The sequence below is a fragment of the Phacochoerus africanus genome, chromosome 4 (genome assembly GCF_016906955.1).
Source record: "Phacochoerus africanus isolate WHEZ1 chromosome 4, ROS_Pafr_v1, whole genome shotgun sequence".
In the NCBI taxonomy this organism is placed as follows: Eukaryota; Metazoa; Chordata; class Mammalia; order Artiodactyla; family Suidae; genus Phacochoerus; species Phacochoerus africanus.
Window position 1 is genome coordinate 19,099,960 of NC_062547.1, and position 25,832 is coordinate 19,125,791.

General features: G+C 49.4%; 1 protein-coding gene across 3 annotated transcripts in view; it reads right to left on the reverse strand.

Moving 5' to 3' along the window:
• The window catches only part of TSPAN18 (tetraspanin 18), a 204,849-nt gene that overhangs the window by 153,366 nt on the left and 25,651 nt on the right, over nt 1–25,832 (reverse strand). For all 3 annotated transcript variants that reach the window (XM_047775929.1, XM_047775927.1, XM_047775928.1), the window contains one exon: nt 14,945–15,026. The gene's annotated coding sequence lies outside the window, so the exon portion shown is untranslated. The remainder of the gene's footprint in view (nt 1–14,944; nt 15,027–25,832) is intronic.

Here is a 25,832-nt window from a genome sequence, read left to right on the forward strand (position 1 = left end):
GCGATGGAAAGGCCGCGGAGACAGGCACGGATTATTGGCAACGCTGCCACTTTCTTTCATCCTCCCAACCTTGTGGGTTTGACTCTTTTAGAACTTTGGGTATTTTTCTCTCTTGTTTCCCCCCAAATATCCATTAATATAGTTAAAAAGTATGAAGCCATGACGTTTCTCCCCCCTTTTCTGTGCTGTAATGTCTGTTTGCTTGGTGATACAGACCCCGTTCACTGAAAGGAGGGTTTCGCTGAGTTTCTTTTCTGGCCATTATGAGACTGTACTTCATCACTATTACTGAAAATGATTTTGTTGTATAGAGACAACAGGTATTAAAATCATCGTCCCCAGGCATTGCATACCCTAGTATGCCCTGCTGCTCCTCTTCCTTTTTTTTTTTCCCCCTTTTCAGGCCCGCACCTGCGGTAAATGGAAGTTCCCAGGCGAGGGGTTGAATGGGAGCTGCAACTGCCAGCCTACGCCACAGCCACAGCCATAGCCACATGGGATCCGAGCCGCGTCCACAACCTACACCACAGCTCACAGCAACACCAGATCTCTGACCCACTGAACGAGGCCAGGGATCGAACCCATATCCCCATGGATACTAGTCGGATTCATTTCCACTGAGCCACAACGGGAACTCCATTCTCTTCTATTTTATGTGGGGCACTGACAGCTGAACAGTGCTCGCCTTCAGGGCAAGCTAAGCCCCGGGTCTGCTCCTGCATCTGACTTCTCTTCTGTGCTAGCTCCCAGGACAGTGCAAAAATAAGATCTGTGGGTCCTGCTGTCCTGAATGCGCTGCACCCTGGGCAGCTCTGGTAGCCGCTAGTGGGCATCTTCCGCAGGTTATCCGAGATCCTGCCTCCCCTGATCTCTTCCATCTACGTTCACCCCCCCAGGATCTCACTGAGGCATAAGGCTTGAAATACTCTATAAGCTGATGACTCCCCGATTTTCTCTCTCCAGCCCGGACCTCACCCCTGAACTCCGGGTTGGTTTGCATCCGTGTTCTTGCCACCTCCACCTGGATGAATACATGTTTCCACTTAAATGCCTCCAAAGAGAACTCAGTATGTTCCCCTCACCTTCCATCACAGCCTGGCTCACCCAGGCTTCTCCGTTTGCAAAACTCTACAGTCATCCTGGATGCCTCTATTTCCCTTCCACCCCATCCAAACCACCTCAACGCCCATCTGGATTCGAATACCAGCCTCCAGTCCCATACAGTCTGTCCTCCATCCCACAGCCGGAGTGATCTTGGGAAAGTGTACAACTGATCCCGTCTCTTGCTTGTACACTGGCTTCCCATTATATTTAGAAGCAAAATCCAGGGAGTTCCCTGGTGGCTCAGTGAGTTAAGGATCTGATGTTGTCACTGCTGTGAAGATCCCTGGCTGGAAACTTCCACATGCTGTAGGCATGGCCCCCCCAAAAAGAATCAAAATCCAAAGTCCTTACCCGGCTGGCTGCTCCCTCCTGCGGCCTGTCCTTCCTTACCTCCCTTGCTCCAGCACCCTGGCCTCCAGGCTGGCACTCTGACATGCCAGCCACCACCTGCCTAACAGCCCTTACTCCTGCTATTCCCTCCGCAAGGAAGGCTCTTCCGCAGCTGAAGTCAAGGCTCGCTCCTCACTGCCTGCAGGTCTTGGCTCAGGACATCTGATCAGGATGTCCCCCATCCAAGAGCACATTCCTGGCCACTCCCTGTTCCTTCCTGCCTCTAATACTGCCTGACACTCAGTTTATGTGTTCAGTCTGTCTCCTCCAACTAGAAACCAAACTCCACGAGGGCAGGGACTTGGCTCTTCCGTTCACTACGATATTTCCAGCATATAGAGCAGAACCCAGTACCTAGAAGTGGCTCAACAAACACTTAGTGAATCAGTGAATGTGGATTCACACTTGACATCTGCTGTCAAACCAACTCTGGACTGGATATTGTTGCCACCACGCCATTCTGCAAATGCGGAAACTGAGACTCAGAGAATGGAAGGGATTTACCCTCAAGACCCCTGAGATAGCTGGTGACAAATCCATGATTAAAATAGAGGCTTCAGGGAGTTCCCGTCGTGGCGCAGTGGTTAACGAATCCGACTAGGAACCATGAGGTTGCGGGTTCGGTCCCTGCCCTTGCTCAGTGGGTTAAGGATCCGGCGTTGCCGTGAGCTGTGGTGTAGGTTGCAGACGCGGCTCGGATCCCGCGTTGCTGTGGCTCTGGCGTAGGCCGGTGGCTACAGCTCCGATTCGACCCCCAGCCTGGGAACCTCCATATGCCACGGAAGCGGCCCAAATAAATAGCAAAAAGACAAAAAATAAAATAAAATAAAATAAAATAAAATAAAATAAAATAAAATAGAGGCTTCAGGAGTTCCCATTGTGGCTCAGCAAGTTAAGAACCCAATTAGCATCCATGAGGATGAGGGTTCGATCCCTGGCCTCATTCAGTGGGTTAAGGATCCAGCGTTGCTGCAAGCAATGCGGCTCAGATCTGGTGTTGCTATGGTTGTGGCTGTGGTGTGGGCTGGCAGCTGCAGCTCCAATTCGACCGCTAGCTTGGGAACTTCCACATGCTGTAGGTGCAGCCCTATAAAGAGAAAAAATAAAAAAATAAATAAATATATAGGCTTCAAAGAAAAGAAAATCAGTAGAAAAAAATCAACGAAATCAAAATCTTCTTCTTTGAGAAAGTTGATAAAATGGAAAAGCCTCCAGCTAGACTATGAAAAAAAGAGAGAAGATACAAGTGATTAATATCAGAAATGAAAGAAAGGATATCATTATAGTTCCCCATGAGCATGAAAAGGGAAATGAAAGAATCCTATGAGTAATTCTATGCCCATAAATTTGATAACCTAGATGAAACAGACCAATTCCTTGGAAGACCCAATCCACCAAAACTCATACAAGAAGAAATAAAGGAGTTCCCGTCGTGTTGCAGTGGAAACAAATCCGACTAGGAATCATGAGGTTTCAGGTTCGATTCCTGGCCTCACTCAGTGGGTTAAGGATCTGGCATTGCCGTGAGCTGTGGTGTAGGTCACAGACGAGGCTTGGATCTGGTGTTGCTGCGGCTGTGGTGTAGGCTGGCAGCTGTAGCTCCAATTAGACCCCTAGCCCGGGAACCCTCATATGCCATGGTGCGGCCCTAAAAATGACAAAAAAAAAAAAGAAGAAGAAATAGAAAATCTAAATTGGCCTGTATCTATTAAACAAATTGAATCGATAATCAATAACCTTAAAAAAGAAAACATCAGGCTCAAATGGACTCACTGGTGAATTCTACCAAACATTTAAGAAGGAAAGTATACCAATTCATAACAATCTCTTCCAGAAGATGCTAGCAGAAAAAAATACTTTCTAACTCATTCCATGAGACCAGTACTAACCTAATACCAAAACCAAAATAGACATTAGAAGAAAACTGAAGACCAATATCTCTTACGAACATAGATGCAAAATCCTCAACAAAATATTAGCAAATAGAATTGAAAAAAAGTATGAAAGAATTAAACACTATGACCAAATGGGATTTACCCCAGGTAGGCAAGACTGGCCCAACTTATGTAATCCACTATATCAGCAGGCGAAAGAAGGGGGGAAAAATCACATGATTGTATTAATAGATGCAGAAAAAGCATGTGACAAGATCTAATACCTGTTTATGATTTTAAAAAAAAAACTCAACAAACTAGAAAGGGGAATTTTCTCAACTTGAACAAGAATATCTACCAAATAACCTACAACTAACATCATCCTTAATGGTAAGAAACTAGAAACGTTCCCATTAAGACTAGGAATAAGGCGAGAACATCCCCTCTCACCACCGCTTTTTAGTACTGTACTGATAGTCCTAGCTGATTCAATAGGACATAGTTTTCACTTGCACAGATCTGGAAGGAAGCTCTGTAAATATATACATGTGTTTTAATTTTATAGTTGGGAGGGAAGAAATAAAACTGCTTTTGTTCACATATGACATCTACTCTATGCATAACTGTCTATGTACAAAATCTGAAAGAAGTGACCAAAAAAACTCTTAGAACTAATAAGTATTTATAGTAACACAAGGTTGCAGGATACAGGTTTAGTGTACAAGATTTCACTGCTTCTCTATACACCAGCAATGAACAAGTGGAATTGGAAATTAAAAATAATAATAACACATTTTCTTTTTTTTTTAATGGTTCGTACTTTCATGCACATTTTAATAAACACAACACACTTCTGCAGACAACATTGAGGTGATCTCAATCTGTACTGACTTCTTTTTTCCTAATATATTTCCCTTTAGAATTATCATCTCTCTAATTAATGAAATGTGACCAAAGTTTGCAATTGAACTTCCCCATTATTTAGATTCTGAATGCATGAATCAACTATAATTATTTAAAATCCTGAATTATTTGAAAGTCCATATAAGGATATTTTACTGCAACAAAGAAGCATATCCCATTTTACTACATATATTTTACTATAATGAGTAAGCGACAGAATAAAGAACTAAGAAATTACATAACCCAAAGAAATAGCAAAGACAAAAAAAAAAAAAAAAAAGGAGTTCCCGTCGTGGCACAGTGGTTCACGAATCCGACTAGGAACCATGAGGTTGCGGGTTCGGTCCCTGCCCTTGCTCAGTGGGTTAAGGATCCAGTGTTGCCGTGAGCTGTGGTGTAGGTCGCAGATGCGGCTCGGATCCCGCATTGCTGTGGCTCTGGCGTAGGCCAGTGGCTCCAGCTCCGATTCAACCCCTAGCCTGGGAAGCTCCATATGCCACGGGAGCAGCCCAAAGAAATAGCAAAGACAAAAAAAAAAAAAAGAAAGAAATTACATAACCACTTTCTAAATCAAAGCAAATACACAGGAGGGGTGAGAACACAGGGTACTCCTCCTGTACCAACATCGCACATCCAGAACAGCAGGGGTTTACTTTAGGCTGACAATTGGCCTCTGGGCGGAACATTCCTGTCTTATTTTCATCTAATAATACATTTTCATTGGCACCAAAAGAAACAAAACACAGGTATAAATTTAACACAATGTATAAGATGTATATGAGGGAAAACTACAAAACTATGATGAGAAACATCAAGGAGGAGCTAAATATTAGAGAGCTATTCCATGTTCATGGATAGGAAGACTCAATATTGTTAAGACGTCAGTTCTTCCCAACTTAATCTATAGATTCCATGCAACCTCAATCAATCTCAGCAAGCCGTTTTGTGGATATTAACGAATTGATTCTAAAGTTTATATGGAGAAACAAAAGACCCAGGATGGCCAACACTACACTGGAGGAAAAGAACGAAGTCGGAAGACTGACACCACCTGACTTCAAGACTTACTCTCTGGCTACAGTGATCAAGACAAGTGTGGTGCTGGAAAGGAAAAGACAGACTAGATCAATGGAACAGAATGAAGACCATAGACTCACATAATACAGCCAACTGATCTTTGACAAAGGATCAAAGGTAGTACAGAGGGGAAGAAGTAGTCTTTTCAACAAATGACGCTAGACAAGCTAGACAGCCACATGCAAAAAAATAAATCTAGACACAGATCTTATAACCATCACAAAAATCACCTCAACATGGATTACAGACTTAAAGGTAAAATATGAAACTATGAAATGCCTAGAAGATAAGATAGGAGAAAGATCTGGATGACTCGTTAGACAACAACATCATAATTCATGAAAGAAATAATTGATAAGCTAGACTTGATTAAAATTTTAAAATTCCGTTCTGTGAAAGATATTATCAAGGGAATAAGAAGCCAGGGAGTTACTGTTGTGGTGCGGTGGAAACCAATCCAACTAGTATCCATGAGGATGCAGGTTCAGTCCCTGGCCTTGCTCAGAGAGTTAAGGATCTGGGATTGCCATGAGCTGTGGTAGAGGTCACAGATGCAGCTCCGATCCTGTGTTGCTGTGGCTGTGGTATAGGCCGGCAGCTATGACACCAATTTGACCCCTAGCCTTGGAATTTCCATATGCCATGGATGCTGCCCTAAAAAGCAAAAAAAAAAAAAGAGAGAGAGAGAGAAACAAGAAGAAGCCATAGATAGACTGGGAGAAAATGTTTGCAAGAGATGAAAAGATAAAGGACCATTATACAAAATATATAGAGAACTTGTAAGTCTGTAAACTTGTCGTAAAACTCAACAATAAGTAAACAAATAACCCAACTTAAAAATGACAAAAGACCTGAACCGACAACTCATCAAAAATACATAGATGGAACACAAGTATATAAAAAGATGCTTTACACCATATGCGATCAGGGAATTGCAGATTAAAATAAGATCGAATACCCAATACACCTATAAAAATGGCCAAAACCCAAAGCACTAACACCACCAAATGCTGTCCAAGATGTGGACCAACAGGAACTCTCATTCATTGTTTAGTGGAAATGCAAAACGTAGTCACTCTGGAAGACAGTTTGGCAACTTCTCACACATTTAAACATAGCTCTTACCATACAATCCAATAGTTGTGCTTCTTGGTATTTACATAAATGAGCTACAAACTTAGATCCACACCAAAACCGCAGAAGTTTATAGCAGCTTTATCCACATTGCCAAAACTTAGAAGCAAAAAATGGGTAAACGAACCGTGGTTCATCCAGACAATGGAGTATTACTCAAGGCTAAAAAGAAATGAACTAAGAAGCATCATTCACCATCGCTAAAAATGTGGATGCAATCCAAGTGTCCCTGCGCAGATGAATGGATACGCCACATGTGGAATATCATTCAGCTTTAAAAAGGAAGGAAATTCTGACAAGTAATATAACATGGGTAAAACTTGGGGACTTTACGCAAAGTGAAATAAGCCAATAAAAAAATAATAAACTCTGTCTGGGAAAAGCATCTTAAGACCTGGAAACCAGTGATTTCAGAACAGTCCACGAGCCATTCTACCGATCCCAGCTAATCCGGATTCAGACCGGCCCCCATCTTGAATCGATTCTTTCCAATCCTGTTGCTGTTGGTCCTGAAGTCTTTATAAGCGGACAAGACTGGTGTCTTATCTGAGGTCAGCAACCAAGGGCCGGACTCCTGGCAGCTTTTATCCTGCAGGGCATGTCCCCATACAGGATAGTTACACGACCCCTTAAATTTTGCTGTTATGTTGTGCTGTTTGACCTTACACCCTTAATACCTCTCAGAATTTACCAATGTCAGTGAATTTAATAAAAATAGTGTTCTACCCGTAAAAAAAAAAAATAATAATAATAATAAAGTACGATTCCACTGATGCAAGGTTCTTAGAGGAGTTAAAATCAGTGACAGAAAGTAGAGTGGCGTTTGCCAGGGTCTGGGAGGAGGGGGAAATAGGGCGTGATTGTTTAATGGGTATGTTTGGGTTTTGCAAGATGCAAAGCGTTCTGGAGATGGATGGTGGTGATGGTTGCACAACAATATGAATACACTTAATGGTCAAAACAATAAATGCTGGTTATATATATTTTACCACCATTTAAAAAAAAAATAGGAGAAAAAAGAAGTTCGGCTAGGAAAACATGAAAAGACATGGAAGAACCTTCCGTGCATATTCCCAAGTGAAGGAAGCCAATCTGAAAAGGCTCCGTACTGTGTGATTCCAACTCTAGGACGTGCAGAAACAGGCAGAACTATGCAGACAGTAAAAAGATCAGTGGTGGCCAGGGCTCAGTGGGGCGGGAGGGATGAAGTGGCGGAGCACAGAGGATTGTTAGGGCAGGGAAACTACTCTGTATGGTACCATCGTGGGGGATCCACGTCATTATCCATGTGTCAAAACCCATAGAATGAATGGTCAGCACCAACAGAGAACACCGTGTAAACAGTGGGCTTGGGGTGACAACAGCCTGTCAATGTAGGTTCATCAGCTGTAATATAGGTGCCGCTGGGTGCGCGATGTCAGCAGCAGAGGCGGCTGTACGCGTGTGTAGGGATGTGTACGGACAGCAAGGATGTGAGAACGCTTTGTACTTACTTTCCCCTCAGTTTTGCTGTGAACCTAAAACTGCTCTAGAAAATAAGTCTATTTTTTTCTTTAAAAAAAAAAAAAAAAAGAGTTCCCGTCGTGGCTCAGCAGAAACAAATCTGACGAGCATCCATGAGGACGCAGGTTCAAGCCCTGGTCTTGTTCTATGGGTGAAGGATCTGGTGTTGCCATGAGCTGTGGTGTTGGTCGCAGATGTGGCTCAGATCCCAAGTGGCTGTGGCTGTGGTGGAGGCCGGCAGCTGCAGCTCTGATTCGATCCCTAGCCTGGGAACCTCCATATGCCTCAGATGTGGTCCTAAAAAGAAAAAAAAAAAAAAAAAGGCTTCAGAGTCCAGAGCCCAATCTCCATCCTCCATCCCACAGTGACTTTCTTGCATAACATAGCCCCACCCATGGCCCAGAAAGGGAGGACGCCTTGGAGAACCTTCGACCACAGGGAATGGCCTCATTCATGTCTTCTCATGTCAAAGAGGTGGTGGCTGCAGCAGGATGATCACCAGCCCAGGTCAGAAGACTCACAGGCCCCGCAGACTACACCCCACTCTACCTTCCACCGCTGTGTGACCTCGAAGAAGTCACTCACCCTCTCTGATGCTGACATTCATCTGGAAGTGGGGTTTCCACTCCCTCCCTCTCTGCTGCACCTGGCTGTTTGGAAGTTCTTTAGCTGTGATTGATCATGTGGATATATGTCATTATTAGAAAATTAAAATAAAGCCTTTAAAACTGTTTTATTAAAGTGTCATTGATTGACGGCGTTGTGTCCATTCCTGCTATACAGCACAGTGACCCGGTCATGTATCATCTATATACATTTTTTTCTCATACTATCTTCCATTGTGTTCTAGCCTAAGAGATTGGAAATAGTTCCCTGTGCTGGACAGAAGAAAGCCTTTTAAGGGCATGTTTTTCTACTTTTTGCCGCACGAATGGGAAAGCAATAGTTTGCTCATTCTTTAGATGAGGAAACTTAGACTTATCATTAATCTCTCCTTGATGTTAAGAAGTGGTTCCCCCCACAGAGGGAGCCAGCCAGGTCCGGGAGGGAGGGGGGTGCCCTGCGGAGGGAAAACCTCCACCGGCTGAGCTCCCGTCGGGCAATGGGGATGTGGTCCTGGGATGGACCTTCTCGCGCAAACTTCAAACGGCTTGAAAAAGAAAAGAAGGAAAAGGTTCGGGATGGACGATAGCCTCGAGGGCAGAGGAGGACCAGGTTGCTGTCATGAGTCACATGTGGACACAGCGCTGGCCTGAGGCCAGGAAGTTCTGGCAGACGGTGGGCTGAGTAAGCAGGAAACTGGGGTGGTGAGAACCTGTCACCCTGTCTCCTCACAAACGTGTCCCAGAGAGGGAGGGGGAAGCCAGGAGGGAGATGAGGCCTGGGGCTGCTGTTCCTTCCTGTGTGTAAACTCAGACTTGCGTCCCACCAGTCCGAACTGGACAAAAAACAACGGCGGTACTGGGATGTCCCAGGGAATGAGATCCACCGCTTTCTGGAAGGCTGACTCCTTCCCAGGCAGTGGGCTACTCACTTGATATCCGTCATCTCATGTAATCTTGACCATGAAGCCTCCAATTGCAATTTGTCTTCATCTAACAGAAGATTTAACTGAGTTCACTTGCCCCGAAGCTAAAAAATTGCCCTGAAATGCATCTGATACCAAAGCTATGCTCTCCCCCTCGGCGAACCTGCTTTGTAACGTGTAAATAACACAGGGGAAAGTGTGATCGCTGTAGCAAGACTGAATCCCTTTCCTACCTGGTCAACAAAAAGATGGCAGCTTGAATCCAACGAGGATGGGGGAGTCACGGGACCCCAAAACCACACTGGCTCTATGAACAGATATAAAAGGTCTGGATGGGGGGAGGTGATGGTCCCACCCACCTTGGCTGGGCTCAGCACACAGCTGGAGCTCTGGCCTCCGCTCTGAGGGCTGAACTATAACAGTGCCAAGTTCAGGCTAGAGTCCTCCCAGAGGTGGGGGTCAAGAGAGCAAGCAGTCCAGAGAGGATCTAGACCTGCATCCACAGAGGACGGTGGAGGTGAGTATGCCCTTGCAGCCAGCAGCTGAGAAGGTATGATTGGGGGGTGGGATGCAGGAGAAGGGTCTCAAGGGAAAGGAGTGGTGCTTGTTCTGTGCAGCCCCACAGAGCAGATTTGGGGGAAGTAGATGGGGGGACAAGAAGATAGATTTCAAGGCAGCACAAGGAGACACTTGGACTTCACTTGTTAGAGACAGCCCAAGGTAGCCCAAGACAGCGCAGGCTGCAGTAGAAGCCACGAAGCACAAGTCCCTAGAGACAGGCAGCTACTGGTAACCACCTGGCAAGAACTTTGGGGCAGAGAATCTGCCAAGCATTCTGTCAGTTGCCTTTAAGCCCCTTCCAGCCTCGGAGAAGCTGACCCGTCTGACCCTTGTCCAACCCTTTGCATGAGCAGCCAGAGAATATGGATTCACCTTACAGAGGCAATGAAGGTGCTCAGAATGCTGGAACAACTTGCCCAAGGTCACGCAGTGGAGCAGAGCTGGACTGAGACCCAGGGGCTTCCTCCATGTCACACTGGGGGTGGGTAGGAGGCTAATCGAGCTCATCCGGACCACTGGCTTCTGTTCCCACCTTTGGCATCGCCAAAGCCTTGGTGGAATAAAGGAGAATCAGGACACCCCCCTCACTAATCTCTTTTGACTCCATCATGGTCTCCTTGTCCCCATGATTGAAGCTTTAGCTCAGGGTCACATGTTCTCCACCTGCCCTGCCCAGAATCATTCTGGCAACCTCCCACCCAGCCTCCCAGACTCTGCCTCATCTTCCTCTAAATGCCAGTAGTGTCTAATCTAAGTTGCACATTGGAATCCTTTGGGCAGATTTAAAATATACTAATAGTCCTCCACGAGTTACACCCAAAGCTACAGTAAACAAAAGAGCATGGTACTGGCATAAGGCTAGACACATAGACTGGTGAAATAGACTTGAGAACCCAGAAACAAACCTATACATCATGGCTAGTGGGTTTGCAACAAGGGTGCCAAGACTCTTCAATGGGGACAGAACAGTTTCTTCAACAGTGGTCCCAGACGAACTTGATACCCACGTGCCAAAGAATGAAATTGGACCCCTGCCTCACACCATAGGCAAAAATTAACTCAGAATGGATCAATGACCTACATCTAAGAACTAAAGCCCTAAAACTCTCAGAAGAAAACACAGAGGTAAATCTTTATGACCTTGGATTTGGCAATGGATTCTTAGAGGTGACACCAAAAGCACGAGCAGCAGAAGGAAAAATAGATAAGGAGGTATTGGCTCTGCTCCTTCGCCACCACCCACCCCTACTGGCCACCTGCTTCTCACTGTCAGATCTCAGCAGGAAGAAGAGCCTGAGGCCTCCTAGAAAATGCCTTCACTCATTCACTTGGCCTGCTGTAGAGGGCTGGCTGGGGAGGAAAAACAGCACGGGACTTCCCTTTCCGTCTGAACTCCAAACTCTGGGCAAGGTTGGGTGGAGCAGGGCCACCGTGGGAGCTGGGGGAGGGGGGGCAGTGTCACGCAGGGTGCTCTGTGGACACATGGGGACCACATGAATGCCATAGGTGATGCTGTGAGTCCCGGGGGATGCGTCTTGAATGCCCTAGGTGCCTCAATGGGCACCACAGGAAGCGCTGGAGTGCTGTGGGGTGTTCCCAGGGACATGCACAGGGTGCCTCTGTGGGAGTAAAGAGGTGCCTTCGAGGGCCCTGTGGGTGCTGTGGGGTGCTACAGCAAACATACTGTCCATAGGACAGGAGCCCCGAGTTTAGGTCCTAACCCTGCTGCTTTTTAGAAGTGACCCTTGGAATAATAACTCTTCTGAACCCCAGTTGTCGTCACTTAAAAAGAGCTTTCTAATCCCTGCCTCCTTGGCGGGGGGGGGGGGGGGGGGAAATCAGTGATTAGCTACAGAAAGGGTCCGGGAAGAATCAGCAGGAGTGAAGCGTAAACCCTGGGATGAAGGCTCAGGAAGAACTGTTCACACCCAAGCTGGCCCCATGCCCTGGGGGTGTCAGAAGAGATTGCCGACACAACCCAGGCCCTTACTCTCAGGCCGTTTTTAGACCAGGCGCAGAAAGAGGTATGTGTCTCCAGGGTAACCCCGCTGTGTGGTCACAAACACCCAGCTCTTAGAGCCCAAGAGCCCGAGCCTCTTTAAGGAGGTCACTTTGGGAGGCCATACCATTTCAGGGGCTGCCCTCATTCAAAGCAAACAGGAACATCTCACCAGCATGTCCTTGTCCTCACAGTCACCCAGGGGTGTGTGTGTGGGGGGGGGGGGGTGCATGCTATTTGCCCATTTTGTAGATTGGCAGACTGAGGCTCTGAGCAAACAAATCAGTCTCATGGAGTGAGCTCCTGAAGGGCAGAGCTGGGGCTCAGCCTCCACCAGCCCGGCTCCCAGACCCCAGCAAACTGCCCACAAACAGCTCATGCTCGTTGGCCCACTGCTCGTGATCCTCCTTCTATCTTCCCTGTGACGCTTCGTCTCTGTTTCCGGGCTAACAGTGGGGACAAGGCTCAATCACACTGCCCCCTCAGCAATGCCCCTGAAGGTAAAGCAAGGACAACAGCCCCCTTGCTGTTTTTTTCTGTACGTAAAGTGCTTCTTCCCTCTCATCTGAGCCCCACGACTTCCCCTGATGGAGAGACATCCCTTCCAGAAAGATCCTGAGGAAGTTAAGCTTTTTCTGACTCGCTTCAGTGCCTTCTCCTGGGGCCAGGCTCTGGGATAAGGCGAGAGCTTCCTGCAGGGATCAGGGCAGCTGCTGCCAGGGGCTTACAATGAAGATTAGGGCGCAGGAGGCTGGCGGAATGGGGTGAGCTGCGGGACACAGATGCTCCCCGCCCCTCCGCCACGGTCTGCTTGGGTGGGCCTTGACCTGGCCCTGCCTTACCTGCTGCTAGGACCCGGCCACCCTGCCTTGCATTCCAACCAAAAATAATCCTGGCCGGCCAGCGGGCTCACTCCATATTTAAAAGGATGAGCTTGGAGACCAGGCGAATATCAGATCAGTGACTAGAAAAGAAGCTGAGTGCTTCCCAGCCACAGCAGCAAAGGCGGGCAAGATCGCAAATGCCATCAGGCAGTTGGGCACAGCACTTTACAGTGTGTCCTTCCCACCCATCATCACAGTCGCCCGGGGGGGAGAAGAGTTGTGTGTGCAAGGCGGGATGGTGCGGGGCGCTTTCTTCAGCTCCCTCATCTCATCTTCTCCCCCCACCAACAACCCCCTCTGTAGGTATGATGCTTCCATATCAGAGATTAGAAAACTGAAACCCAGAGAATATATGGAGAGGCCCGAGTTTTTTAAAAAAAAAATTCTCAGGCAAGGAAATAAATCATTTTTATATCTTCATAAGAAATGGAATTTCAGAGAGGTGATTTGGCTTAAAGGATTTCTTAGCCTTAAGATTCAAGTCACAGAGCTGGTGAGCAAAGGCACAAGAACAGTCATGCAAGGGCCCCAAATGCAGCCACGTTATCTACTGCTGTGTTACCTGGAGCAAGTCACTTAACTTCTCTGAAGCCCAGTTTTCTCTTCTCTAAGATGGAGGTGATGACAGGGCTGCTGGCACAGGATCGCACTTAGCCCTGCAGCTGGCATGGAGAAGCCCTCTGTCAACGCCGGTTAATCTCTTTCGATTACCTGGGACTCAAACCTGGTTCCATGTGCACCTCAGACCCTGTGGTCTTTTCACTGAAAGGCTCCGGATCGTCCCTTTCCCAATCCTGGCAATGGAATTTCCTCAGAGCTTTCAAACCCCCTCCCACTCCACAGCCTTGCCCAGCCCCCCCCCCGGCCCCCCATTCCATCTCTGCCTCCCTGCTGCACCCCCCACCCCATGCCTTCCTCTGGCTCAGCCCTGCTCCTAGATCATCAGCAACTGAGGACTTGCAGACCGAAACAGATTCGAGGCACTGCCACCCCACTTTGCAGACAAGAAAAGGAAGCCCAATGAGGGAAACGCCTTGTAAGGACTCATGAGGCCCCAGTGGTGGCACCGTCTGGGCCACAGGACAGACATCCTGGCTCTTCATTCAGGAACCTTTCAAGAGGTGACCCAGCCCCTCACCCATCCTGCGGTCGTGGGCAGCCCAAGAAGCTTCCAGAACCCGAGAAGCAGATCAAGGCTTTTCCATTCCCCATGCCATCATGGGATGTAGTGATGGATCCTAGTCCTTGTGGACTTAAACTTTATCCAAACAGAGTCTGGGGTGGGGGGAGGGGTGGGGTGGAAATCCTCCTAGGGGAGTTCCCATTGTGGTGCCTCGGAAACGAATCCGACTAGGAACCATGAAGTTGCAGGTTCGATCCCTGGCCTCGCTCAGTGGGTTAAGGATCTGGCGTTGCCGTGAGCTGCGGTGTAGGTTGCAGACACGGCTCGGATCTGGCATTGATGTGGCTGTGGTATAGGCTGGGGGCTACAGCTCTGATTAGACCCCTAGCCTGGGAACCTCCATATGCTGTGGGTACAGCCCTAAAAAGACAAAAAAAAAAAAAAAACCCTCCTAGGAAGACTTTTCCTTCCCACAGTCCCAAGACCATGGTGGGGTCAGGGGGCAGTTCTTGACGCAGGCAGGACCCTCTCTGAGCCCCCAGGAGCTCTGCTTTCCCCGAGGGCCACTGCCTCCAGCCCTTCATCCCTCACTTTCTGGATCAACTCAGGACCAGCCATGACCCTCGACCCCATCAATGGAGCAGTTCCAGCCTTGGTGAGACCCCACTTTGGCATCAGCCTCTCTCCCCTCACCCATCACCTTTGCTCCCCATCCCTGAACAAACAGCTGGGGTGGGGACAAGAGTAAAGCCACCCTTTGCCTGCCCTGCACCCTGCAGCGAAGATTCTGGAAGGCAGGGAGAGGAGAGACGATCAGACCCTCTTATTTGAATAAGAGCCATGCCCGCATGTTGCCAATCATACCTCTTTCAACCGGTGTTTCTTCCTTTCAGGGGTGTCAATATTTTCTTGAGCTCTCTTTCTGATGGTGGCGTCAGGAGAAACTCTAGAAGGAGAAGAGAGAGAAATACATTTTAAAAAGGCAAGGGAGTTGCTGTTGTGACTCAGTGGTAAGGAATCCGGCTGGTATTCATGAGGTTGCGGGTTCGACCCCAGGCCCCGATCAGTGGGTTAAGAATCTGGTGTAGGTCTCAGACACAGCTTGGAGCTGGTGTTGCTGTGGCTGAGGTGTGGGCCGGCAGCTGCAGCTCCAATTTAACCCCTAGCCTGGGAACTTCTATATGCCACAGGAGTGGCCCTTAAAAATAAAAAAAAAAAAAAAAATCTGACTAGTATCCATGAGGACGAAGGTTCAAGCCCTGGCCTTGCTCAGTGAGTGAAAGATCCAGGGGGTTGCCACAAACTGTGGCATAAGTCACAGATGCAGCTTGGATCCCATGTGGCTGTGGCTGTGGTGTAGAATGGCAGCTGAAGCTCTGATTTGACCCCTAGCCTGGGAACTTCCATATGCTGCGGGTGTGGCCATAAGAAGAAAAAAAAAGGCAAGAGATGGGGTACAGGCGGCTTTTGGGGGCCAGAGGTGCACCCGCTCTGTCCTCCCATCTTTGCAGGTGCAGAAGCCAGACAGGCCCCCATGGCCAGAAAGACAGAAGCAAGCACCCAGCCTCACAGAGGGTCCCAGAATGTGGTCCCCAGAGCCCTAGGGACTGGGGCATATTTTCGGTCTTTCAAAATCAGCCCGGGAGCCTGAACAATGTCCCTGGGATGCCATGGAGTGGGCTAATCACAGTGGCACGTTGCGTTGCTTTGCTTCCAGCTAGAATATTATCAATTTGGTGTGGGAACTCCATTTTCCTCAGGCAGAAAAAAAGGCTTTCTGAGTAATTTTGAAAATGCAAAAGAGAATTAATCATTGCTTAATGAATGCAGGCTTTGGGGCAGACCAATACTTTCAAGATCTGGTATCCGGAAAGAGATAAGTAAGAAGCAGAGAAATCTTTGGTGGTGAAAAAACAGCCTCCAAGCACAGGGGCCAGAAGCCCAGCCTTGCCACCCCCCACCCCCCACCCTCCATCTCTTCTGTCCGTTTGAGAACCCCTAGGTCACAGGAAAAGGATCAAATTCACCATGTCCAGATCACATACCTGCCAGCCAAGGGCCAGCCAAGGGGGACTAGCTTGTTCACACGCCCAGCTGAGCAACAAAAGGGCAAAACTTATAACAGAGCAGGGAGGGCCAAGCCCCCCCATCCCTCTGTACACAGTAGAAGCCCTGGTCATGTTTCATGTTGTCTCTTATAATAATGACAACAATCTAGATGCCCTCAGCGATGTAATGTATGGCCACTTTAGGGGTGAGGACCACGATAAAAATTCAGAGGAGTTAACTTGCCCAAGGTCAGAGGGCTGAATTGGGGCAGAGCCCAGACTAGAACTCAGGTCCACGGGAAGTCAAGTCCATTGCAAATGCCAGCTCCACGGTGAGAGAAGTGCACGCAGGAGAGCAATGAGTTCAAGGTCTACCCTGCAGATCCCAGCGCCAGGGCACCCTATGCGTAGCTCTCAGAACTCTCTGCTAACTGATGGGGAGCAGGGCTTGGCTGGAGGATGGGACCCTGTCATATTTGGCTTTCTCAGCCTCAGACATCCACCCAGGCAGTGTCAGCCCACCTCCTGTGTCATGGACCAGACTAAACTACAGTCAGGAGTCCATGATACATAAGCATATACATCTACCTATACAGCCCTATCTGTACACATACACGTCCATATCCATAGGTATATATGCATTTATATATGTATATGTAAAATACATGCATATACATATGCATATAATTTGCGTTTTTAACTACAAAAGTCAAAATTCTTCCATTCTCACTCATCCTATGTAATGGATAGACCCACTGTAGAATCTTTGTAATATGACCCTCGAGACTTCATTCTATGCAATCACATACATGTGGGCATGGCGGGGGGGCATGCTCCCTGGGCCCCACACACAGACAGTGCGACTTTTCACACCACTGGGATCTTACCACGCATGTCCTACAACCCCAGTTATCACTGATACCACGTCCATCCTTTCGAGGGAGGACGCATGCATCTTCTGGAGTCTCTCCCACAGCTGCGCAGTTCCCGGCAATTCACGCACCCCTCCCATCATAGATGAGGGGGCGTTTCCATGTCTGGCCCTCACCACTTTGTGGCAAGGTCTCCCTTGGTGCCCACTTCTCTGTATGGAAAAGTTCATGCAATTCCAAAGCCCGCTTCCTAGAAACGGGACCGCTGGACAGAGGCTCTGCACACGTCACATTTGACAAATTGCCTTCCCCAAATGCTGGATCAAGTCCCCTCAAATCACAGGACAGAAGGAGCCCCTTTTCTTGGATGCAATTTTTTAAACCCAGGTTCTGCCTACACAGCTGCTTTTCTGCTCACCTCCCGAGTCCCCCGGACAAGGAAGGAGTTTGCGAAATGTCCACTGCTCCACTTCCTTCGGGCATCTCTGAGTCCCCAGCCCACCTGAGCGGGGAACTACATTTACGGGCTCAGAGCCGATAATGAGGTTTTATGAGCTCTGGGGACCGAGAGGAACATGTATTAACGTCAAGTGTGCCCGTCAGCCACGCATCCGGGGTGAATGTCACACATTAACAAAATTAAAGGCTGCAGCCACGCTGGGAAGGAGCTGCCGGCTGCATGTCAGGCGGTGCGGGCAAAGCCTGTCAATGACAAAATTACTTTTCAGGGTTTGCACTCCTGAGCCTGAAGCTGTCTCCCGTCTTCGATGGAATTCTGCCTTCCTGCAGCCTAAGAGGAGATTAGTTTATTACCAGCCTGCCAGGAGAGGCAAAATCCAGCACTAATCCTAATTCCCATTTAAGCAAATCTGCATTGTGTGAGGGAAACCAGCTGGGCTCGGAATTTCTTCCCCTTTCTCCCTGAGATCTCATTCCAGCCCCTCCTCTCTGAGGGGGGGCGGGGGGAGGTCACTACAGATGTTAGACTCAGAGCTCTCCCAGGAGGGAGGAAAGAATCCCAGGGTTTAGGGCCAAGATGAGAACAGGGACAAGGGGTTGGTGACAAGAGGGAGCATTGAAAGATGGTGGCGTTCCCGCTGGGGCGCAGCAGGATTGGCAGCATCTCTGGAGCGCTGGGACGCACGTTCAATCCCTGGCCTGGCACAGTGGGTTAAGATCTGGCATTGCTGCAGTGTCAGTGTAGGTTACAACTGCGGCTCAGGTTACAACTTCGGCTTGGATCTGATCCCTGGCCCTGGGGAACTTTCATATGCCCCAGGGTGGGGGCCAAAAAAAGAAAAAGAAAAAAAAAAAAAAAGATGGTGGGCTGGGCCATAGTGGAGTGGTCACCGTTGACTGGGTTGTCTCGTGCCTTGGAAAGGAGAGGTCCCCACTGTCCTGGCCCCAGACTTGCTCTTGCTTTGTGCAAAGATCTCCCCAGGTTTGAAGTGGCACAGGTTGAAATCCTGAGTCCACCACTAACTAGCTCTGTGACCTTGAACAAGTGACGGTCCTACTCCAAGCCTCAACTCCTCCTCTGGAAAATGGGGCTAATAACAGCTGATGACTCATAAGATGTCATGAGGACTATATGACCCATGGACACACAGGACTTAGCTGAGAGCCTAGCCTACAGTACCCTATTTCTTGAATTTAAAACTCCAGGGATTATAATCTCGCCATTATTTTATGGACTTCAAGGAAAAAACAGTCTGTTTAATTAATTATGACTTTTTTTTTTTTTTTGCCACCCCTGCCACATTTGGATATTCCTGGGCCAGAGATCAAACCCACGACACAGTTGTAACCAGGGCCATAGCAGTGACAATGCCAGATCCCTAACCTGCTGAGCCGCAAGGGAACTCCAACACATCACTTTTTGTGTGATGCATCCCAGCCGGTTTCAGAGGCCTTAAAATATGCATAGAAAAAAGTGGGCCTGAGACCTCATCAAATATGTATTAAGAGCTTCATCAATGGTAGTGAGTGTGAGGGCTATTGGCCAAGTCCTCCCACTCAAGGTCTAGTTCAAATCTTAGATCTTCTTTCTCCTCTTCTTTCTTCCAAGGAAAGCACGTCTTCATGCGGTGGGGAAACCAGCCCTCAACAATGTATAAGAAAAATTCTGACAGCCACTTCAGTGTCCAGGATAAGACTCAGATGAAAGACATAAATACCCACCCGAGGTTTCTTAACTCTATTCTAAAACTGAAATAGAACATATACACACCATGCTGTACACACCAGGAGGACACAGCCTACTGGATCTTCACAGAGCACCCTGGGTCATGGGACACCCGGATCAGACGCTCCTCTGTTCCAGCCACTGTCTCTCTCCCAGCCCATGTCTCCCAAATCGTCCCTGACTCTCTAGCCTCCCTGCCCCCGCCGCCTCGTCTGGACTCAGCCTCATCATCGCCTGTCTGCTTGCTGCCAAGGGGCTCCTGGCTGGTCTGCCAGTCTCTGGCCCCTGGTCCTGCCAACCTGCCTTCTCCTTTACTGTCAGACTGAGCCCATGTCTTATTCTCCTGCTTCCGTGGGTTCCCCGGCCTCCCTTTGCCTATGCACAGGGCCTTTTATCATCTGATCCCCAGTCGCCTCTCCAGGCCCACCATCAGGTCCTCGCAAGACACACAGGTCCCCGGTCAAATTGAACCCACCTGGGCTCACACGGCCTGCCGACACACTCAGCCCACCCTCACTGCTGTTCATTCTGTCAGAAGTCCCTTCGTCCTTTCCTGGTCCTGAGCCGCAACCCCCGAACACACTTCCCAAACCACCTGACAAACTCCTACGCAGCCTGCAAAACCTCCCTTCAATACCTCCTCTGAGAAATCTTCCCAGACTTCCACAGGCATGATTCATCACTGCTCTCTGAGCTCCCATAACTATTTGTGTGTACAGGTTGTAAAGGCAGCATCATAGCACAGTATATTTGTTGTTCACGTGACTTTTCTCATCCACCAGACTATGAATTCCTGAAGGATGGGGACAATGTCTTACTCCCTCTGCGGCCTCAGTTCTCGACTCAGCAAATAACAGCTATGCTAGGTGGATATTTGCTATGCTAGATGGATAGATGGATGCGTAGAGAATTGGGCTCTACAAGAACTGAACTGTGGAAAAGAGAAACCCGGCTATAGTTGGTTGTGGGGATGGACAAATAATGGAAGGGATGGAAAGATGAATGGATGCCTGCAGAAATCTATGAATAAATGAGTGCAAGCGTGCGCAGATGCCTGGATGCAGAGGTGGACGGATGGATGGATGCATGGGTGGAAGGGTGACTTCGGGGATGGATAAATGCAGGATGAACAGGAGTACAGATGGAAGGGGAAGAGCTATGAAAGAATGGGTTCAACGAACAGTGGGAAGGCAGAATTAGGTTCCTGGAGATAAGAGAGGGAAAGGAATGGCTCTCAACTACTTGTGTAATTTTCTCTGGACCCCAAGAGGCTGAGGCTTTTGCATCTATGAACGTACCCTACTTTAGTCTCTTGCAGATCTGAGCAGAGACCACTCAGTCAACACTGTCCGTGCCCAGCTCCACCCTATCTGACACTTGCTCTGGCTATGGTTCTACAAGGTGTGGCCTCACGAAGGAGGCTTCAGACTCACCTCTGGCCTTGGCCTTGGCTGATGCCTGTGGGGAAGAACAACACCCCAAGAAGACGCAAATTTCCCTGTGTCTGAGTCAAGGCACGGTCTGAGGGCCAGTTGGTCTGCCAACTGTATGCAACAGGCCAATTTGTGATAGGCCTGCGCTAGGCCAGCTGCCTGGTTTCGGGCAGATGGGCAGCTGCAGAGGGGAGGTCCATGCTCCTCTGCCAAGATGCCATTTGAGGGGGCCCCAAAACGGCTGGAGGGTCAGGCCAGGTGGTCCATTTGGATGGTCTCCTGTGAGTGGCTGGTGTGGGGACAAATCCCTCATGAGAACCTGCTGCCTCTCTGCCACATGGGGCAGGGGAGGTGGCAGGTGGGGAGCCCTCAGCATCGAATGGCAGGAAGCACTGGGGTCCAGAGAGCAGGCTTTCCCATCCCACAGGCCTGGGGGTGAATCTCGGCTGTGTCATGTGCTGCCCACAGGGAAGCTCCTTAGCCCACTAAAACCTCGGGTTATTCACCTGCGGCGTCGGACCATCATAGTCCTGCCTCACTGGCCTGAGTTGCGGATTAGATGAACCCCTGGGTTGTAAGTGGTTTCCCACAGGGCCCAGCCCAGGAGACGCTCTCAGAGGCCGCAGGAATTACGTCAGGTCGAACCTGCTCTTTTCTGTTCAAACGGGAGCGGCCGAGATCAGTGGTTCCAAGTCCTACTGCTCGGACCCTTCCCTCTCTCCCTCAGGGGTCCACACCGCAGCGGGCATCCACCCCCCATATGCCTCCTGCCACTTAATTCACAACAGCTGGACTTTGTGGTCGTTTCTAGGTTAAGCTTCCAGATCATGTTGAAGATGACTGATTTAGAGCCTCTTGATATCCTGGAATCTCGTCAGTAGGATTTCAGAGGAAGTGGACAGCTAGGCGGTCTTCCTGGAAGAGGCAGCAAGGAAGGAGGAAGCCGATCAGCTCAATGATGAGCTTTTCCCTGTCTACGTGCTGCTAGAAATCTCTCTCTCTGTCTCTCTCTCTTTCTCCCTGTCTCTCTCTCCTCTCTCTCCCCCTCTCCACTCTAGCCACCCTAGGTGGACCAGCTATCCTTCTGAGTCCTGTGACTACAAGGCGTCTTGGTCTTGGGTCCCCTGTCCCCACCCCATGCCAGGCCACAGGATCCAGGCTGGGCCACTGCCAGCCCGATGCCTCCCTGGTTGACGGATAAAAGCTCTGCAGTTTGCAGCTCCAAAGCAAAGCTGGGCTTTTGTTTTGCTTTGTTTTAAATTAGCCACGCAGGGGGCGGGGGTAGGGGTGGAGGAGAGGGAGAGGAGCCGAGGCTTGTTCAGGATGAGTTCCTGCTGCGTCCAGCATCTCAGATCCCCCTCCCCCCGGCAGTCCTTAATGAAGCTGCCTGAGTGCACTGCGTCTCTGCCTGTCTCTCCACCTGCACTGGCCGTGCAGGGGGAGGGGAGAGGGCTTCCCAGAGCCGCCCGTCCTGTCGCTCAGCCCCATTACCCTCTGTTCCCATAAGAAGTCCCTGAATGAGCCTGCTAAGTGTGCCCCAGGGTCACAGTGGAGCTGAAGGGGGAGCCGTGAGAGCCTCAGAAAGATTGGGATTTATGGCTTATTTTTGCTCGGAGAGTAGAGGGCTGCTCCCTACCTGTCACGGGCACGGTGCAGTGGGCACTGGCTCTGCCCTGTTGTGGGCAAGGGACTCCATTCTGAGCCCATGAGCTCTTGGTGGCTTGGGGAGGGTGGAAAGGCCCAGGAGGAAGGAGGTACCAACCCTATAAATGAATATGTGAAGATGCTTATTTTCAATACAGCTGTCATTAGGGATCATCTCCTCTGCACCTGCCGTCAGGTCTGGGGCTTTGCTGCACCTGCCAGCCAGGGTCTCTCGTGCCTCCCCCGCCAGCACCCGCATGCACACAGCAGACGCCACTGCCAAGATGCTCAACGGAGCAGGAAGGAGAACTGGTGGGTGAGAGGCCTCATCACCAGCAGGCATTGGCCTGCATCTGCTCCCTGTCACTCCTGTCTGGAAGCACTTTCTTGGTACCTGAAGGGGGAAAGGGTGAGGGCTATCCAGGCACTGGAGCCAACTTGACCTCGGATGGTCACCCTTCTTCCTCCCACACTACACTTCGGTACCACTCTTCCCATTTTCCACAGAGGAAACTGAGCCTGAGTCACAGCGTTTTTATGTAACTAAACATTGGTTCATGGAGAAAGAGGAAAAGCATCAACAAGAGTGTCTGCTAAGGGAGGCTCACTCCTCACAAGGAGACGGAGCCCCAGCAGACCTGCCAGGCAAGCACCCAGCATTTGGTCCCAGAGGGATCCGGGAGCCCTAATGGTTTCAGGGACTGATCTCTGATGATGGAGCCTGGCCTGCCTGGCCCTGGCTCCACTGTGTCATCTGTGGATCCCTGGCTGGGGAACTCCCACATGCCATGGGCACCGCCCCCCCAAAAAAGAAACGAAAGATGTGACCCCATAACTCTTGCACCCAGCAGCCAGCATCCTCCTCGTCACTAGCCAAGGAAGGAAGTGATGCTCAGAGGGTGAAGCAGCTCGTCTGCAGTCACAGGGCTGGACCAGGCATTGGGAGGACCAGAACCCAAGATTTTGTCTGCAGCCAAAGTCCCCGAGCCCCTTCACCCAAGTCTAGTCTGCCTTAGGCTAACCACCGAGTGTCGGTCTCAGACCATTGGGCTGTTTCAACAAAGATACCTGGGGCTTCAAAGCTTTAAGAAGAACCCAGGGCTTCTAGCCCAGGGTTTAGAAGAGCAGAGTCGGTGTCGGGGCTGAAGCTGCATCTCAACTCACCGCACGCCTTGAACTCATCGGGGATCCACTGCGCAGTCTTTCACCTGCAGGGAACACCCGTCAGAGGGTACTGTGCCTCTAAGAGAAGCAGTATTAAAAAGCTACATGACAGTAATAGAGATATTGCCAAACTGGCCGCCCTGTCACGAGCAAGGAAGCTGAAAGCTGAGAACTCATAAGTGAAGAGCCGACCCCACAGCCAACCACAGCTCTCCTCCGCAACACGGGGCCATTAATTCAGACTTTATAACCCACCGGGCTGCGGTGGAATCTGGGAAAGGGCACCCCAAGCCCTTGTAATTCTGCTCTGCTCAAATCCATGTAAATATATTCCGACGACGCAGGAACGGGGTCTGCGGGAGGTAAGACGGCAGATCCATTAGCATTTTGATGGGTTTTCCCAACACGTGGAACAAGAGAGCTTTAAAATTCAAAGCGCAGAGATTTATTCTTCCATCACCCCCTCCCTCCGCAGCTGGAGGCGGCCAAGAACTTTTTCCTCCTTTAAGACCTTGATTGGGAGTTCCCGTTGTGGCGCGGTGGTGGTTAACGAATCCAGCTAGGAACCATGAGGTTAAGGGTTCGATCCCTGGCCTTGCTCAGTGGGTTGAGGATCCGGCATTGCCGTGAGCTGTGGTGTAGGTCGCAGACGCGGCTCGGATCCTGCGTAGCTGTGGCTGTGGCGCAGGCCGGTGGCTACAGCTCCGAATGGACCCCTAGCCAGGGAACCTCCATATGCCACAGGGAGTGGCCCAAGAAATGGCAAAAAGACCAAAAAAAAAAAAAAAAAGACCTTAATCGGGAAAGAAAGTTAGGGACTCAGGGAGCCCCGTCTGAAGGGTCCCACAGAGAAGAGACAGGACAGTCGGGTTTTCTAGACGGAGTGGGTAGAGCTCTCCAATCACAGTTAAACAGCAGAATCAGGAGCGGGGGCAGGACAAAGGCCGTGACACTGTGTGGGGGTTGGGAGCGTCCTTGACTCAACAGCAGGACAAGGCCAGTCCCTGGAGGAGCTCAGCTCTGTTCTGAAGTGCTAGGTTCATCTTTCCTAAGCGACAAAGGCCAGGCCTCTTATCAGCACTGTCGGCTCCCCGAATGAGCATCTCGAAAGGAATCGCTATGGGCAGAAGGATCAGGAGGACAGTTCAGCTCAGCAAATCCCGGACCTCGAGACTCGCTCGTCTGGTTACGGAGAGAGATGGGGAAGTTGACCAACACAATGAAATTTGGTGGGAGACTGAGGCCAGGGCCAGCGCCCCGGGACCCTGAGGTGGAGGGCACCTCAGTCAAGCTGGGTTGAAGGGCAGGTCACACTCCTGGGGGATTCCTGGTCCTTCTTCAAAACTTTCTTTGAAAAATGAAGGTGATGGGGGGGTATTAAGCCTAGAAGGCAAGGTGTGCAGCTTTCTAGTGCATGAGCAGAACGAATATTTAGAAACTTAAGAAAAATGATCAACATCAGGAGTTCCCGTCGTGGCGCAGCAGAAACAAATCCGAGGAACCATGAGGTTGCGGGTTCGATCCCTGGCCTCACTCAGTGGGTTATGGATCCGGCGTTGTCATGAGCTGTAGTGTAGGTTGCAGACACGGCTCGGATCCTGCATTGCTACGGCTGTGGTATAGGCTGGCAGCTGCGGCTCCGATTGGACCCCTAGCCTGGGAACCTCCATGTGCCACGGGTGCGGCCCTAAAAAGAAAAAAATGCAAAATAAATAAATAAAAAATTAAAAAATTATAATTGAAAAGATAACCCCAAGTTTAGGATTTTGTTGCCCTTTGAGCATTAAGCAGTTGAGGATCCAGTCCAGCATCCTCTTCCGCCTTCTTTCTCTCAGGCCAACAGAACCCCTGTTTCTCTCTCTCTCTCCTTTTTTTTTGGCTGCACCAACAGCATGTGGAAGTTCCCAGGCCAGGGAGAACCCCAAGCCACAGCAGTGACAACACCGAATCTTTAACCACTAGGCCACCAGGGAACTCCATAGCCGCTGTTTCTCTACTTCTCCTGAGAAACCAGCTTTACCAATAAGCTTCTCCTGCTGGCTCCCTCCTTCATGAGTCAAATCAGTCTTTGACCCATGTTCATTCTAGATTTACATGTGCTTCTATAGAAGTTATAGTGTTTTGAAAATTACTTTGACACAAAGCAACAATCATCAAAACCGCATGGTACTGGCACAAAGACAGAAATATAGATCAGTGGAACAGGATAGAAAGCCCAGAATTCAACCCACGCCCCTACAGCCAACTCATCTATGACACAGGAGGCAAGAATATACAATGGAGAAAGGACAGCTTGTTTAATAAGCGGTGCTGGGAAAACTGGACAGCCACACGGAAAAGAATGAAATTAGATCACTCCCTAACACCATATACCAAAATAAACTCCAAATGGATTAAAGACCTAGA